The sequence below is a fragment of the Schistocerca americana genome, chromosome 6, assembly GCF_021461395.2.
Source record: "Schistocerca americana isolate TAMUIC-IGC-003095 chromosome 6, iqSchAmer2.1, whole genome shotgun sequence".
Classification (NCBI taxonomy): Eukaryota; Metazoa; Arthropoda; class Insecta; order Orthoptera; family Acrididae; genus Schistocerca; species Schistocerca americana.
Genome location: NC_060124.1, coordinates 150,475,626 through 150,491,696, shown reverse-complemented (window position 1 = coordinate 150,491,696; position 16,071 = coordinate 150,475,626).

Below are 16,071 nucleotides of genomic sequence, written 5' to 3'. Positions count from 1 at the left end.
ATTAACGGAAATAAGCCTACATTATTTTCCACGCTCTCCTCGCTAGTTTGTCTTGTGCAAGGTTCTTCATATTTGCATAAACACTGCAACCTGCACCTATTAAATCTGCTTACCGTATTCAGACTTTATTCTCTCTATTTGCATAAATACTTCAACCTGCACCTATTAAACCTGATTCCATATTAAAACTTTATTCTCTCTATAGGGAATTTACACTCCATACTTCCCATCGTTGCCAACTTAAACTATTCCTTGATTCCTCAAGAAATGTCCTATTGATCTATCCCTTATTTCAGTAATGTTGTGTCATCAAGGACTTTTCTTCTCAATTCGGCTGAGGAGTTCTTCACTAATTGCTCTCTTCTTATGTACAGAATTTAGCATCCGCATTTCAATTCCATAGAAAGCTACACCTCAGACAAATATTTTATCTTCCAGACGCTATCCATTCGGATCAACTAATCTTCAAAACGTTTTTATGAACTTGCAACATGCTACGGTTGAACAACAGGTTCGCAACTTATTTAATAATTGAAATGGTTGTAGCTCCGTCGTAAGTTGCATTCGGAAGTGTCTTTTTTTAGTTTCGGACACGTGCTCCATTTTCAAACCCTCCGTATCGTAAATGTGACAATACGGGCGATAGCCTAGGTACAAAAACTGCCCCTGCAGCGACATTGTGGCCGACTTAGCGACGGTATATAGAACACATACACAGAGAACAGAGATTACAGCAGTTTCTAATGTCCGTCCTACGTTGTCTGTTTACTATTGTTGAGTCGGCCATAGCGCCGCTTTTATCATCTATGCAGGGGCAGTTGCTGTACGTAGGCTACCGCCCATATTGTCACACTTACGATGCAGATGATTTGAAAAGGAACACAGGGGTCGAAAATAGTCACCACCAAGAAATAAAAAAAAGGTACTTCTAAATGCAACTTATGACGGAACTACAATCATGTATTTCAATTCAACACGTTTTGCCATCTCTCACAGAGTTACAGTATCATTGGCAAAAGTACTTACTTATTCTCCCTGAAGTTTAAATCCCCCTGAAAATTTCTCCTTGGTTTCCTTTACTGCATGCGCATTGTATAGACTGAATAACGTTGAGGGGGTGAGGGGGGGGGGTGCTTACAGTTTTGTTTCTAGTTTCTATAGAAACTGCAGTTAACCTTTCGCCTCATGTATTTTATCCGCGCTACGAGAAGACTTCCAAACTGTGTATTCCATACAACTTTATCAAAAACCTTTCCTAAATCTGCAAATGTTATAAATGTGAGTTTATCTTTCTTCATCCTATCTTCTTAGATGCCAGTAAATCACGATTTTCAAACAGCCGAACTCCCATCTATAAAACAGTTTCAAAGTCTGATTGCCATACAGGTGAGTGAATCATGTACTCGAAAAAAGATTAGAAACTGTTGAAACGGTACAGTAGTTTCCGCTCTATAAGCAGCAGGTTTCGCTGCTCGCTCGCACCGGGAAATAGAAACAGAGGCGGCTCCGCAGCCAATTTTATTACACGACGCGGCCGGCCGTGGGTGCAACAGAACCCATGTGGACGGGTGGAAAGAAATGTGTCAGGCTTCATAATATGTATTTATATGTGTCGTGTATTATGCATTTCTTGTGCGTGAATGTGAATCTGCACATGAACTTTCCTAATCCTCCTCACACCTTTCCGTAAAGCGTGGCCAAATTTTTGTTGGGAAGTAGTTCTGTAGTATAGTAGTGCCAACCTTACTCCTGGGTAGGGAATCAGAGAAACAGCACAGGCAGGTAAAAGTCAAAGACTTTCCAGTGTCACAAGATTTGGGGTGGAGAGGTTGGTCACGGCCAAGTGGTTCGACCACCCCCTCCACCGGGCCCAGGAAGACCTCCGGGTGCCTGCCATATTCGAGGAGTGTTACAGAAGACGGGTAAGTGAGCAGACGTGCCCTCAGTGTGTCTGTCTCAATGTTCAGAATGGAAGAGAGGTATTTGAATATTTGTACTAATTCTTTTATTTCCAGCTTCGGATTGTGTAAGGAAATGAATGATCTCGTTAATTTAGGAAATTTGACCACCTGTGTTAATGTATCTGGTCCCCAGTTTGCCCGTTATCCTCCTCACATAGTGGATGACCTTTGTAAAATATTGGGAGACTTCGGTGGTATACATTTGGCCCCTTAGAAATGTGCGTGCAGATTAGTATATAATATACCCGAGCTATAAGCTGCTGCAATCGCTGTAAAATCGAGTGATAATGTTTAAAATAAATAGGTAATCAATTGTCATCAATCTTTAACATACCTTAAAAATCACAAAGAAGTCAAGTTAAAGGAATTCATTTAAAATAAAAGATATGGAATGCAGGGACCCACACATCAGCGTGTGAGCCCTCCAGCCCCTTGCCTAGTATCGTACAGAAAGGACACGCTCTCTAGGTAGCGCTCTCAAGCTCCCCTCCCCAGTTATCCGTTGCGCAATTTTGATTCAGGGCTTGACGACATCAACTTTCATCTGGCGTCCCTAGTCAAGGAGGCTAGTCGGTAAACTTTCACTGTTTCAAATTGTGCTTAACGTCTGTGAGAAGTTGCCATGTGCTCTCATTATGAAACACTCGATGAAAATAGTCTGGATAAATTACGCTCCATTTTAAGCAGAACGTATTTAAATATTTATGAGGTCATATATCCTGAACCATACGTCGCACAACGTTATAATTTAACAGGTACCGTCAGCTGTGTATGTGAATACTGTCTGAAACCTGTGTTGCGAACAGAAACGGTTGCAGAGTAGTAGCAAATTAAAAGGTCATGTCCGAAGCTGAAATTTGACTGCATGAACAGTGAACATGTAGTATACGATTTATGGACTGTGCGGCTGGTCCCAGCGGAGGTTCGAGTCCTCCCTCGGGCATGGGTGTGTGTGTTTGTCCTTAGGATAATTTAGGTTAAGTAGTGTGTAAGCTTAGGGACTGGTGACCTTAGCAGTTAAGTCCCATAAGATTTCACACACATTTGAACATTTTTTGAAGTATACGATTTACTTTTTTCTTCTGTGGGGGGTGTCAGCGAGAAAAAGTTCCGTAAAGGTTTGAAATCATGTGTAAAGTTTGTTGCAAGGCGCTAGAGGCTCTCATTCTTAAATACTGGATGAATAAAGTCCGGGTATTTGCTTGCCATCTGTTTCGCTACATCAAGACAGACACACAGTTGCCAACTGTAATACCTGTCTCATTGTGTTAAGCCATTAACATAAGAATATACCTCTTAATGAGTAGACTACAACAGCATTTAAAATTTTTACATTGGTCAGTAATCAAGCCAAATATCGAAAATCAATTTTGTTGCTCCTCGAAGCCGTTAGATAGGCAACCTGCAATTGGTATTCAGTTCCGGGTTATAGGTTCTGGGATAGTAACTTACTTCTTACAGTAATGTATACGATGAGTCACGTAAGACGTAACACCCCTTTTATTTCGTGAATGGTTGCGCATATCGAAACGCGGTTTTCGGCAAATGGTTCGAATGGCTCTGAGCACTATGGGACTTAACTTCTGAGGTCATCAGTCCCCTAGAACTTAGAACTACTTAAACCTAACTAACCTAAGGACATCACACACATCCATGCCCGAGGCAGGATTCGAAGCTGCGACCGTAGCGGTCGCGCGGTTCCAGACTGGAGCGCCTAGAACCGCTCGGGCGCCCCAGCCGGCTTCGGCAAATGTTAGAGCGTCGCTGGGCACGTATGTTTTGGTTTGGTTAATGTTTTTAGCGCTGGTATCAGCTGAGATATTGTACTAAGCACGTTTTTTTAATGGAAGCGTATAATTTTTGTAACTGCATTCGATAACTCCTGAGAACAAAATTACAGTGATATAGTGTTTGTTAATGTTGATGTTGAAACTTGTGGTGAAAAGTTCGAGAAATATCCTAGAATGTGAGGGGAATGGTGGCCAGAAACGGCATTTGCGGTGCAAATACTGACAAGCAGGCCTCTCGGACCAGGCTGCGTAGTTGTGCACCGTAAGTTAGGCTTGCGCTATGAGAACAAAGCTTTATTTCCCCTTGAACTAATTTACGACCTAAATGCAGGTTCACCTACGAATGTTGTATATGGAAATACGACGCAGGCTAGAATCTAGCGTATCACAAAGGGCTTAGGAAAATTATTTCACGTTTGTGTATCCTCCCAGATTTACGTGAACTGAAACGGAGAAATCAACTGTTCGATCCTCGAAAATAAAGAGGTCTTATACGCTGCGCAAAGCAACTATTGTGTGAAATATCTAAACGTTAATAGGAAGATTTGGCCTATTTGTGCTGGCTGTGTGCTTCTTCGACGTAAAACACATGCTGTCGGACAACTGTCTCCACCTACACTGCTGCAAATTACATCATATGGGACACATTCGTCGAACTAAAAATTTTATTAAGTATACTTTGGTGACCACCTGTACACCGCAAAATAAATATTCTTCTTAACCAAACGTCGTTTCATACTGAACGTAACGACAGTGTTACCAGCTACATACAATACCCACTGTCGACGTATTTGACATTGCAATGCAATTTCGTGCACACGTAAATGAAATAAATAATTTACTAACAATGATTTTGTAACCACCCAAATCACAAAACATAAACTTTGTCTTCCAAAAAAAGTAGCTTTATTCTTTATTTATGTGTTCACGCTGTCGACTATGGACTGAAAGGCACATTTTCAATCGCCGTGTTCGAAATAACGATGAAAGGGTGTAATTACAGTTGATGATATGGTAGACCATGCACTGGCGATTCGAAGACACATATCATCTAGCATAGTTGGGGTTTCGTCATAGACTGCATCTTTGAGTGCTTCCCAAAGAAAGAAAGCAAGAGGAACCAAATAGGGGAACCTCGCAGGCCATTTGACAACAGAATTTCGTCCTGTCCAACGTCCAGCAAAACTCTCGTTCAGTATTTGCGTTGCAACACGGGACGAGTGACCTGGACAATCGTGGTGTTGCAAGCACATACACCGACGAATATCCAATGGTACCTCTGCTGCAAGAACCGGCAGAATGTTCGTCAGAAAGTGTGCTTATGAATGTCCATGTAGAACGCCTGAGATGAAGTAAGGTCCCACAATGTAATTTCCTATGATAGCGCACCAAACGTTTACGCTCCACGGCCGTTGACGTAGCACCTGACGAAGCCAGCTAATGCGGATTTTCGGCTGCCATGACCTTTACATTAGCGTAATTGGTAAACGTTACTTCATCAGCAAAGAGCACACGTTGGAAAAATGTAGGGTCGTCTCTCTGTTACTGAAGGGCAAACCGACAAATTTCTCCACGACGTTCAAAATCACGGTTTTCGAGTGCCTGATGTAGTGACGATTAAATAAATAAATTAAATAGACTTACAGAGGCAAACCTACGTTTCTAGCATTTGTAGACTTAGAGAAAGTTTTTGACAATGTTGACTGGAATACTGTCTTTCAAATTCTAAAGGCGGCAGGGGTAAAATACAGGGAGCGAAAGACTATTTACAATTTGAACAGAGACAAATGGCAGTTATAAGAGTCGATGGGCATGAAAGGGAAGCATTGGTTGGGAAGGGAGTGAGACAGCGTTGTAGCCTGTCCCCGATGTTATTCAATCTGTATATTGAGCAAGCAGTAAAGGAAAGAAAAGAAAAATTCGGAGCAGGAATTAAAATCCATGGAGAAGAAATAAAAACTTTGAGGTTCGCCGATGACATTGTAATTCTGTCAGAGACAGCAAAGGACGTGGAAGAGCAGTTGAACGGAAAGGACGGTGTCTCGAAAGGAGGATATAAGATGAACATCAACAAAAGCAAAACGAGGATAATGAAATGTAGTTGAATTAAATCGGGTAATACTGCGGGAGTTAGATTAGGAAATGACGCTTAAACTAGTAAATGAGTTTTGCTATTTGGGGAGCAAAATAACTGATGATGGTCGAAGTAGAGAGGATATAAAATGTAGACTGGCAACGGCAAGGAAACCGTTTTTGAAGAAGAGAAATTTGTTAACATCGAGTGTAGATTTAAGTGTCAGGAAGTCGTTTCTGAAAGTATTTGTATGGAGTGTAGCCATCTATGGAAGTGAAACGTGGACGATAAATAGCATAGACAAGAAGACAATAGAAGCTTTCTAAATGTGGTGCTACAGAAGAATGCTGAAGATGAGATGGGTAGATCACATAACTAATGAGGAGGTATTGAATAGAACTGAGGAGAAATTTATGGCACAACTTGACTAGAAGAAGGGATTGCTTGGTAGGACATGTTCTGAGGCAACAAGTGATCACTCATTTAGTACTGGAGGGCAGCGTGGACGGTAAAAATCGTAGAGGGAGACCAAGAGATGAATATACTAAACAGATTCAGAAGGATGTAGGTTGCAATAGGTACTGGGAGATGAAGAACCTTGCACAGGATAGTAGCATGGAGAGCTGCATCAAACCAATCTCTGGACTGAAGACCAAAACAACAGAGTTACAGAGAACAGGTGGACACGTAAGTGCAGAAAATCAGAGTGCATCCAGCTACGATCTGGATTCCTCGTAAATGTAAAAAGTGTTATTCCCACAACTTGATCAAACTTCTGAGCCAAAGTCAAACATTTTTAATTCTTATAACGTAAGAGAGGTGAAAATCTTTTGAGAACGTATCACATTCAAGATCCTGTGAAGAAACTGAATTCTGTTATCTTCACTATAAGAATGACTTCCACTTGCAATGTATCTACCTTGTGCTGATACGTAATAACTATTCTTGTTATAATAAGTAATATTGTTACTCGCTTTCAAACGTTTCTGTTGTGATTAGATATGACCATAATTATGTTGCGCCTAATGAAATGGACAAGGATATTTTAGTGTTACCACAGTACACAAAAAGGGGATATTAGTACGAGTCTTACTTTGTGTGATTTCAAATAACATGATACATTAACTCTCGCCAGTTCGTTAGGGCGCGCACTGTTGTGAACTAATTAGTTATCAGCTAAAATTTTATTCACTTCTAAAGGTAATATAGTGCCCTGAAACATATTTGACATTGAAATATTTGTTCACCAGAGTAATATTGTTAAAAAACAGTGGTTGATGATCAGTTCTGACACTCAAGCAAAATTAGGCAGTTAACAAAGAAATGATTATCTAAAACTTAGATTTGGTGATTTTGGTTACGTTAGCGCAGATTAACATATATGTAGTTGTACTCTTCAGTTACGATTATTTACAACCATGAAACTTATATCATTATCCTCATCTATCAATACTTGATGTTTTCCACAGAAGAACAAACACAGCAACGCACTTACAACACTGTTTATAACACTTGCTGATAACACCGTTGATAAATAACACTTGTAAGGAAAATATTTGCAACGTGAAACGAAAGCTATAGAGTTTCCAGGTAAACACATTACAAAACTGACTTTCTGTAGATTTATTAGAATAATTAATAATTTCATGAATCGTGCCCAAATGCAGTTCTACTGGAAGCATACAGTTTTCACTAATTTGAGGAAGATCAGTTGCAGGTAGTCGTGAGCTGGTGCTGGTATAGTCTCCCTCTTGTTATTGAACACATCTCGCTCATACATAATTGTAACTGGATCATGATCGTCCAGGTATGAAAATTGCTACAGTACCCGTCTCATAATCATCATTAAGGTCTTTAATTCACGGAGTAAGCGTGTTCTTGAGATCATTTTGTCCTCGGACGTGCGACATTTCGCCGTACAGTGGCCTTGTAGTTCATAGCGATTCTCGACAGACGATCTTGCTGCACTCTTTCTAAATTGTTACGCCCACTGACTTTATATTTTTTTTATTTTGCTTTCTAAATTGATAATCTGTAGCTCTCGTCTTATTTCTATGTTTCGTTTTTTGTCAGTCAATGTGCAGGCTTTGACTACCGCGAAAATTTCATCTCAGATGACGTAATTTTCCCTCTGTCTTTCTTCGATAGTATCCATGTCTCACTTCCAAATAATACAACCGGTACTGTAACTGATTTACAGAGCTTCAGTCTAGTTTCTATTCTGGTTTTATACTTCAGAGTTCTATGAATTGTTCCACATGTATGTTTAAATTTACCATCTTTTATTACCAATCTATTATTGGGCATATTTCACATGGGAGATAGTTAAAGTTGAATGCCTGCTTTAATATTTCGCCATTTATCTCAGTGTTGCGTCTCATCATGTTTTTCCTCAGAAATTCCTTACTACTGATATTTACGAGTATTAAGATGTATATCCCTTTTTGCTAACTACCTTCCATCTGTTGCACAAAAACAACTTCGTCTGCATATGAAATACTACTAAACACAAGTTCAAGCAGGCACTGAGAATTGTCTTTCTCGCTGTGGATTGGAGCACGCATCCATCCTTTCCTTCGTCTAGCGGCGCTGCTTTTCTCATTTCTCACCGTGAGGCGGCAGTGGTCGTATTCAGACGACCAAGGTTACAATTTTAACAAGTTGTTGTTGTTGCGGTCTTCAGCCCTGAGACTGCTTTGAGGCAGCTCTCCACGCTACTCTATCCTGTGCAAGCTTCTTCATCTCCCAGTATCTACTGCTTCCTACAACCTTCTGAATCTGCTTAGTGTATTCGTGTCTTGGTCTCCCTCTACGATTTTTACCCTCCACCCTGCCCTCCAATACTAAATTGCTGATCCCTCGATGTCTCAGAATATGTCCTACCAACCGATCCCTTCTTCTAGTCAAGTTGTGGCACAAGCTCCTCTTCTCCCCAATTCTATTCAATACCTCCTCATTAGTTAAGTGATCTACCCATCTAATCTTCAGCATTCTTCTGTAGCACCACATTTCGAAAGCTTCTATTCTCTTCTTGTCTAAACTATTTATCGTCCACTATTTAACATATTGACTTCTTACTTTGAAAGTGGCGCAAGTCCATTCTTTTAAAAAACGAGAGATCACATAAAATAATTTTACGAATTATGTGGTATCTCGTTTGTCCAGAAAGCTCTCTCGTTGAAGGGTCGTACAAAATTGTATTCACAGCTGTCCGCTGCGCCTGGCTGTTAGGTAATAAATCATATCTCCGTGTACTGCTGGTAGCATAATTAGTAGGCTTGAATGTGAGCGACCGATGGTACACACCGCCCGACGGGAGGATCTAGCGTGAACCACCAGCGGTACACGCCAGGTTCAACGTGTTAAACTACACTGATGGAAAAAAAGTCGCAACACCAAAAAATAATTAATATAGAGTAATGAAATTTCGGGAATACATTTGTCTAGGTAACATATTTAAGTGATTAACGTCGCAAGATCACAGTTTAATGTAAGACCGAAATAAACCATTGCAAATGTGAGATGCTTGTACGTTAATAACCGGTGTAACCGCCAGAATGTTCAATGCATGCATGAAATGTGCACGCATTGCGTTCTACAGGTGCCGGATATCCGTTTATGGGATGCAGCTCCATGCCCGTTGCAGCTGATCGATCAATACGGGGGCGGTGAATGATGTTTACGGATGACGGTTATGGAACCGTCTCAGTATCCGGATGGCAGCCACCGCACACGCTCCGACAATATACAGGACGCCTCGTAGCTTGTGTTGTCAGCTGCTACTATTATTATTATATTGGTGACAAACACATGTAAGCGTGTCGGTTTTCGGACCCAATACTTTCTTGGATATAATATCTAGGAGAGGCATTGCTGTTGCTTAACATAGGACGGCAGGAACATATTTTAATCGGTAATGTGAAGACAGTTCGCGATTTTTACACAGACTGGACATTCATCATTGATGATGGTTTTTATAAATTGAGGACGGCTGAGAATTTTGCCTAGCCATGCTATCTGTTACTCTGTGACATTCTGTAACAACTCCGTATACCATACGATATAGTATTTATATACACCAGAAGAAGCAACTTAAAAGTTGCGAAACCGTTTGTGTGCCCCTCTAATGTACTTGAACAAACACAGTCGCAGCAGACTATTGGAATTTTCATTCAGTCTTATATTTGGATAGTTTTAACAATTATATTTAAACACGTGTTGTACTGCATGAATTGTCAATCTGTTATTTTTAACTGTTTTAGCTGTGGATGCTCCAGCTTTCAAATTGTCTGTAACTGTAACAAACACTTTGACTTATCTTCGACACTCGGCGTTAAACACTGTGCGTTAACTGTCCGAAGACTGGAACACGTCGGCAGCTCTATATAACTCGCTGGCAACTGCTGTAGAGAACTGCCCAATAACTGTAGGCAACTGATGGCGTGCGATCACTTGACGTTTCTGTCTTAACTAATGACCAGATTTAAAAATTTAAAATCCTTACATAAACTACTAATTAAGAGGTCTAATCTTTTGTTAAAAGTTTGACCGAATGTGATAAGTATGTCAGTCAGAAACTATGGCTTTCTCTTGAGGCAGCGCAGCTGTTTTGGACTGAAGAGTCACTTACTGTTGTTCTCTTCCATCCCAGCAGAAGTGCATCGAAGCACTCTATTTCATTTGTTAATTGACAGTTTCTAATTAGAAATGACTTATTTTGAATTTTCTATGTGCTCCTTAGATCAAATTCTTAAATTTCGTACATTTTTGTGTATTTATCAGGCACAGTTCCGCGTTTTAATTACTGTGTTGAGAATATTTCCGCCGGCTTTAGTATGCATGGGGACTATGGTTGCTGTGCTCAGATGGGAGCTGGTTTGGTGAACCTTTGCTCCCAGCTCCAGGCGGTACTAGCTTCAGTCACGCAGGTTGAGACTGTTGCCAATGGGCGTCCCCAAGCTTGTAAGTCCTCTTCGATGTATTGCTGTGCTGTGTGGGATCCATATCAGATAGGATCGGCGGAGGTGTAACGTCCCCCTTCCCTTCTATCGACAATGTTAGAAATATATGACCGTGTAAGCATGTGCCTGAACAATTGGAAAAAAATTTGGAAAAGGCTATCGTTCCGAAGATTCAATATAAAGTCGATAAATGAGGGGGAGGTTAACAACAAGATGCCTTCTAGGACAACTTATTCCGCCTACTTAATTACTGTAAAATTTAGTATGGTTGTTCGAAAGGTTTGTGCTATCATTCACGTACTGTGCCAACGAGAAGGGGTACCACGTGGATCGGAAGAGAATAATAAGAGTTACTGAAATAATTATAACCAAAAGAAATACGGTCGCCAGCCCAATTGGGCAAAGTTTCTGTTCGGTAGGTGAATTAATGAGCCGAACAGTCAATGTCAAGGATTACTCGAACAAGCGTGGCAACAGCGGGCTGCACGCACGTTAGCAAAAACAATTGAAACATTTACGTAACAAAGCGAGAAAGAAAATAGTTTGCACTCGAAATATCATTAACTAATACAGCTAAAATTTTGAAAACATACAAGATAACCCTTACTGTTGTAAGTGACAATGGCGCTACCTCACAAGAACGTCAACTATTTTCATATGAATTTTGGAAAATGGCAGAAAATAATTAAAAGAAACTCTGTTGACTTCTGAACAGGGAAGTAGAAATTGATAATTACTGTATCAAAAGGTAATTATTATACTTTAGCACGACTGAAAGTCAAAATGTGAACCAGAACTTTACTAACAACAAATTACAATAATCACTGATATTTGAACTCACTCATTAATTCTAGTTAGTGCTTTTGTTCATAGTGACAGGAATCATTTTAAGTTGATTAGTTGATTTACTATTTGCAACAATTAGATCTCCTCAGATTAAAGTTCAAATTTAAAGTTAGTGAGACTGAAATTACTGAATGCTTTATGTTCAAATCTTTAATCCAACTGAATCATTCAGTTCATGAGAAAAATTAACTGGCACTGCAATTTTCATTTTTCATAAACGTTATTCGGATTATTGTAACGATAGGACAGGACAGGAACCTACTTGGTGAATTATTTTAGGGGAATCACGGGTAAACAGTTTTGATTAAACTATGGTAATTATTCACTCGCAAAACACCACAACTAGTTGAGAATAAGCTGTGATGCAGTAATCTTACTTCAGTCCATTCTCGCCGTGACGAAGTTGCTGACGACGATACTGCTGCTGGGTCCTTTCCATGATAATTAGCGAGCACGGGAGTTACTGGCAATGATATTGGCGCGCGGGTTCTTGATGTTGCTGCAGCCAATATTCCCACCGCCCACGCTCACCACTTGCCACGTGCCGCTAAACAATCACTCCTCCAGTACAGTGCACGCCATCCACGCGTCCGCACTTCACCAAGTCTCACACCAGAGTTCTCTCTCCGTGTAGCGCGCGCTCTGACGTAACATCCTCCCGCGTCCAGAGACGCCGCTATTCCAACGATACTTATTCGTTGACAAAAACCTAACGTTTCCCTAACATTCCCTGAGCGATTAATCAGCGATATTTACATAATATACATAATTGATTATACAGCAAAATAAACAAATTAATTCGTACATCGTGTACATATAAATTTACAAAAAGATAAAGGCAAGTATATATACAATAATAAATAGTGAAAGAGCACATCGTCATGAAACTGTTTCAAGGTCTTCGAGAAAGTTCAAAGAAGGGCAGCTCGTTTTTTACTATTGCGAGGTAGGGGACGGAGGGCCACGGATGTGATACGCGAATTAATCATTAAAACAAAGGCGTTTCTCGTAGCGGCAGAATCTTCTCGTGAAATTTCGGTCACAAACTTTCTGCACTGAGGTGACCAGAAATATTTTGACTTCCCATTTTTATTTTTTTAGTGTCTCAACATACAAATTTTTCCTTCGTTCTGATAATAATGAAGTAACGAGTTCTGTGACCGAGAAGCTTTATGTTCGCTTGATACGTAGTATACAGTCTCAATGGCACTTACAATTATTGACAACCTGTTTCAGAAGACAAGCATTCATTATCAAGCTTAAAATAGTAATGAAGCTACCAAACTGACACCGAAATCTCTGTAACTAAGTGGTAGTTTCATCAGTGTTTGAAACTTGATAATGGATGCTTGCTGTGCGAAAATGGTCGTGAATAAATTGTAATGTGTAAGAGAGACTGTATATTACATACTATATTCTGGCCGCCTGCTGGCGCTCTGTGCCACAATGGTAAATATTGTCAAGATTGGCTATATAGTCACGTGGGATATGGATATGATTAACAATTTGTCGGTCATGTCTTGTCCAATTATTTCTCTTATTTTGTCGCGTCTTCCCCTCTTCAGCCAGTAGGCAACTGCTCTGTGGCGACTAATATCGACTTATAATATCTGTAAGGGAAATTTACAGCACCACGCACAGTGCCTCAAACGAGCTCGAGCCGAAAACCCCAGAGATTCAGAGTATAACATTTCTCTGGCTGCGCCTCACAATGGTTTTATACGTACCTAAGCATAATCGATGGGCCCAAGCGCTAGCTGCAAAACAAGCTATTGACGCAAAGAATGCTGTGTAACATGTTCTCATTGTCTGAAGGGGTAGTCTGTATCTTATAGTGCTCAGTCTTGCAAGCTTATGCATGAGTTTCGCCACTTTGTTAACTGCCAATCTGGCATGTTTGTTATTGTGTAAATGTTGGGTTTGGGTTGTTTTGGTGGAAGAGACCAACCTGCGAGGTCATCGGTCTCATCGGTTTAGGGAAAGACGGGGAAGGAAGTCGGCCGTGCCCTTTCAAAGGAACCGTCCCGGCATTTGCCTGGAGCGACTTATGGAAATCACGGAAAACCTAAATCAGGATGGCCGGACGCGGGATTGAACCGTCGTCCTCCCGAATGCGAGTCCAGTGTGCTAACCACTGCGCCACCTCGCTCGGTCAAAGTGTAAATGTTCCTCAATATAAATTTCAACGTATCTTGTCATAGCTTTCCTATTTACAGATATGTTGTTAAACTTTATAACTGGATTACTTTTCAGTGTGCCTGTTAGAAGTAGGTAAACAATTTTGTTTGTTGCTATTGTATTTGTTGTTCGTGCACCATTCACTGATGAACGCTAGGAGCTGCGAGACTTTATTCTCTAATTGGGACCTGGAGTTTGCAGATACCATTATCATAAGGTCATCAGCGTAAGCAACCACCCCTTTCTCCATGTCGTTGTCTTGTAGTGCATTCAGTAGTGATTCTATGGCTAGGTCCCAGAAAACCGGTCCGCATGTGGATCCTTGCGGACAACCCTTTGTTACCCTCTTTATAACCTTTTGGCGACCAGTCTTCCATTCCACCATCCTGTTTTTACAGTAATCTCAAAGGCTGTCGTACAGAGCCAGTGGACATTCATCTCTCTAAGTCTTGCAAACAGCGTCGGTCACCAAAGGTTGTCGGGAACACCAGCTTCGTCAATTAGGATTGCTACTATGCGTTTGACGTGTATTGCTGTGTCATTTCTATGGCCCTATTGAATGCGTCGTCGATGGATTTATGTGGCCGAACACCAAAGTGATGTGTGCTAAGGCCAAAGAGCTGCCGGTGCTGCTGAAGTCTGCTCCAGAGCAGTCTCTACTGTACCTTTGCCAGAATGTTAATAAGGCATATTGGTCTGTCTGTATCTCTTAGGATCAGTCGGGTCTTTGTCCTGCGCTTTCTTGATTATAACCGCAAATGCCGTCTTCCATATATTCGGTATTCATCCTTCTAGTAGAGTATCATTCAGTAAGTCTGTCAGGTATGGTACGATAAATGGAGCAGCTTGTTTGACGTTTTGGGTTGCATTTTTGTTATTTACTTTGTGTTTTGCCAGTGCAACTTCCTCACGAGCAACAGGGGTGGTGATACCTCCGTTTTCGTATTTGTTATAAAGTAGTCTGCGATGGGTGGTGTGAAGTTGGTTGTCCTGAGTGTGGTCATGGTCAGGAAGTGTTAGTTGAGGAGATGCTGTGCTGTGCATCTCCAGCCCCTTGTGGTGGTACAGTCTTCTTTTTTTCAGTGTTGATAATACTGCAGGAGTCTTTATACGTTCAGTCTGCAGTTTAAACCGCTTGCTGCCTCCCCCTCCCTCCCCCTCCCCCCCCCCCCCCCTAGATGTTGTTCTGTAAGTTTGTTCTAGCATTCACTATGTGATCACAAGTATCCGGACATCCGCAAAAAACATACGTTTTTCATATGAGGTGCATTGTCCTGCCACCTACTGCCAGGTACCCCTTGTCAGCGACTTCAGTAATCATTAGACATCGTGAGAGAGCAGAATAGGGTGCTCCGCGGAACTGACGGACTTCGAACGTGGTCAGTTGATTGGTTGTCACATGTCATACGTCTGTAGGCGAGATTTCCACACTCCTAAGCATCGCTAGGTCCACTGTTTCCGATGTGATATTGATGTGGAAACGTGAAGGGACACGTCTGTTGACTGACACAGACCGTCGACAGTTGAAGAGGGTCGTAATGTATAATACGCAGATATCTATCCAGACCATCACACAGGAACCTCAAACTGCATCAAGATCCACTGCAAGTACTATGACAGTTTGATGGGAGGTGATAAAACCTGAATTTCATGGTCGAGCGGCCACACATCACGCCGGTAAATGCCAAACGAAGCTTCGCTTTGTGTAAAGACCGTAAACATGGGACTATTGAACAGTGGCAAAACGTTGTGTGGAGTGACGAATCACGGTACACAATATTGGCGATCCGATGGCAGGGTGTGGGTTCGGTGAAAGCCCGGTGAACGTCATCTGCCAGCGTGTGTAGTGCCAACAGCAAAATTCGGAGGCGGTGGTGTTATGGTGTGGTCGCGTTTTTCATGGAGGGGGTTTGCACCCCTTGTCTTGCGTGGCACTATCACAACAGAGGCCTACATTGATATTTTAAGCTCCTTCTTGCTTCCCACAGTTGAAGAACGATTTGTGGATTGCAATTGCATCTTTCAAAACGATCGAGCACCTGTTCATAACGCACGGCCTGTGGCGGAGTTGTTACACAACAATAACATCCCTGTAATGTACCGGCCTGCATAGAGTCCTGACCTGGGATGTTTTGGAATGCAGACTTCATGCCAGGCCTCACCGACCGACATGGATACCTCTCCTCAGTGCAGCACTTCATGAAGAATGGGCTGCCATTCCCAAAGAAACCTTCCAGCACCTCATGCCTGCGAGAATGGAA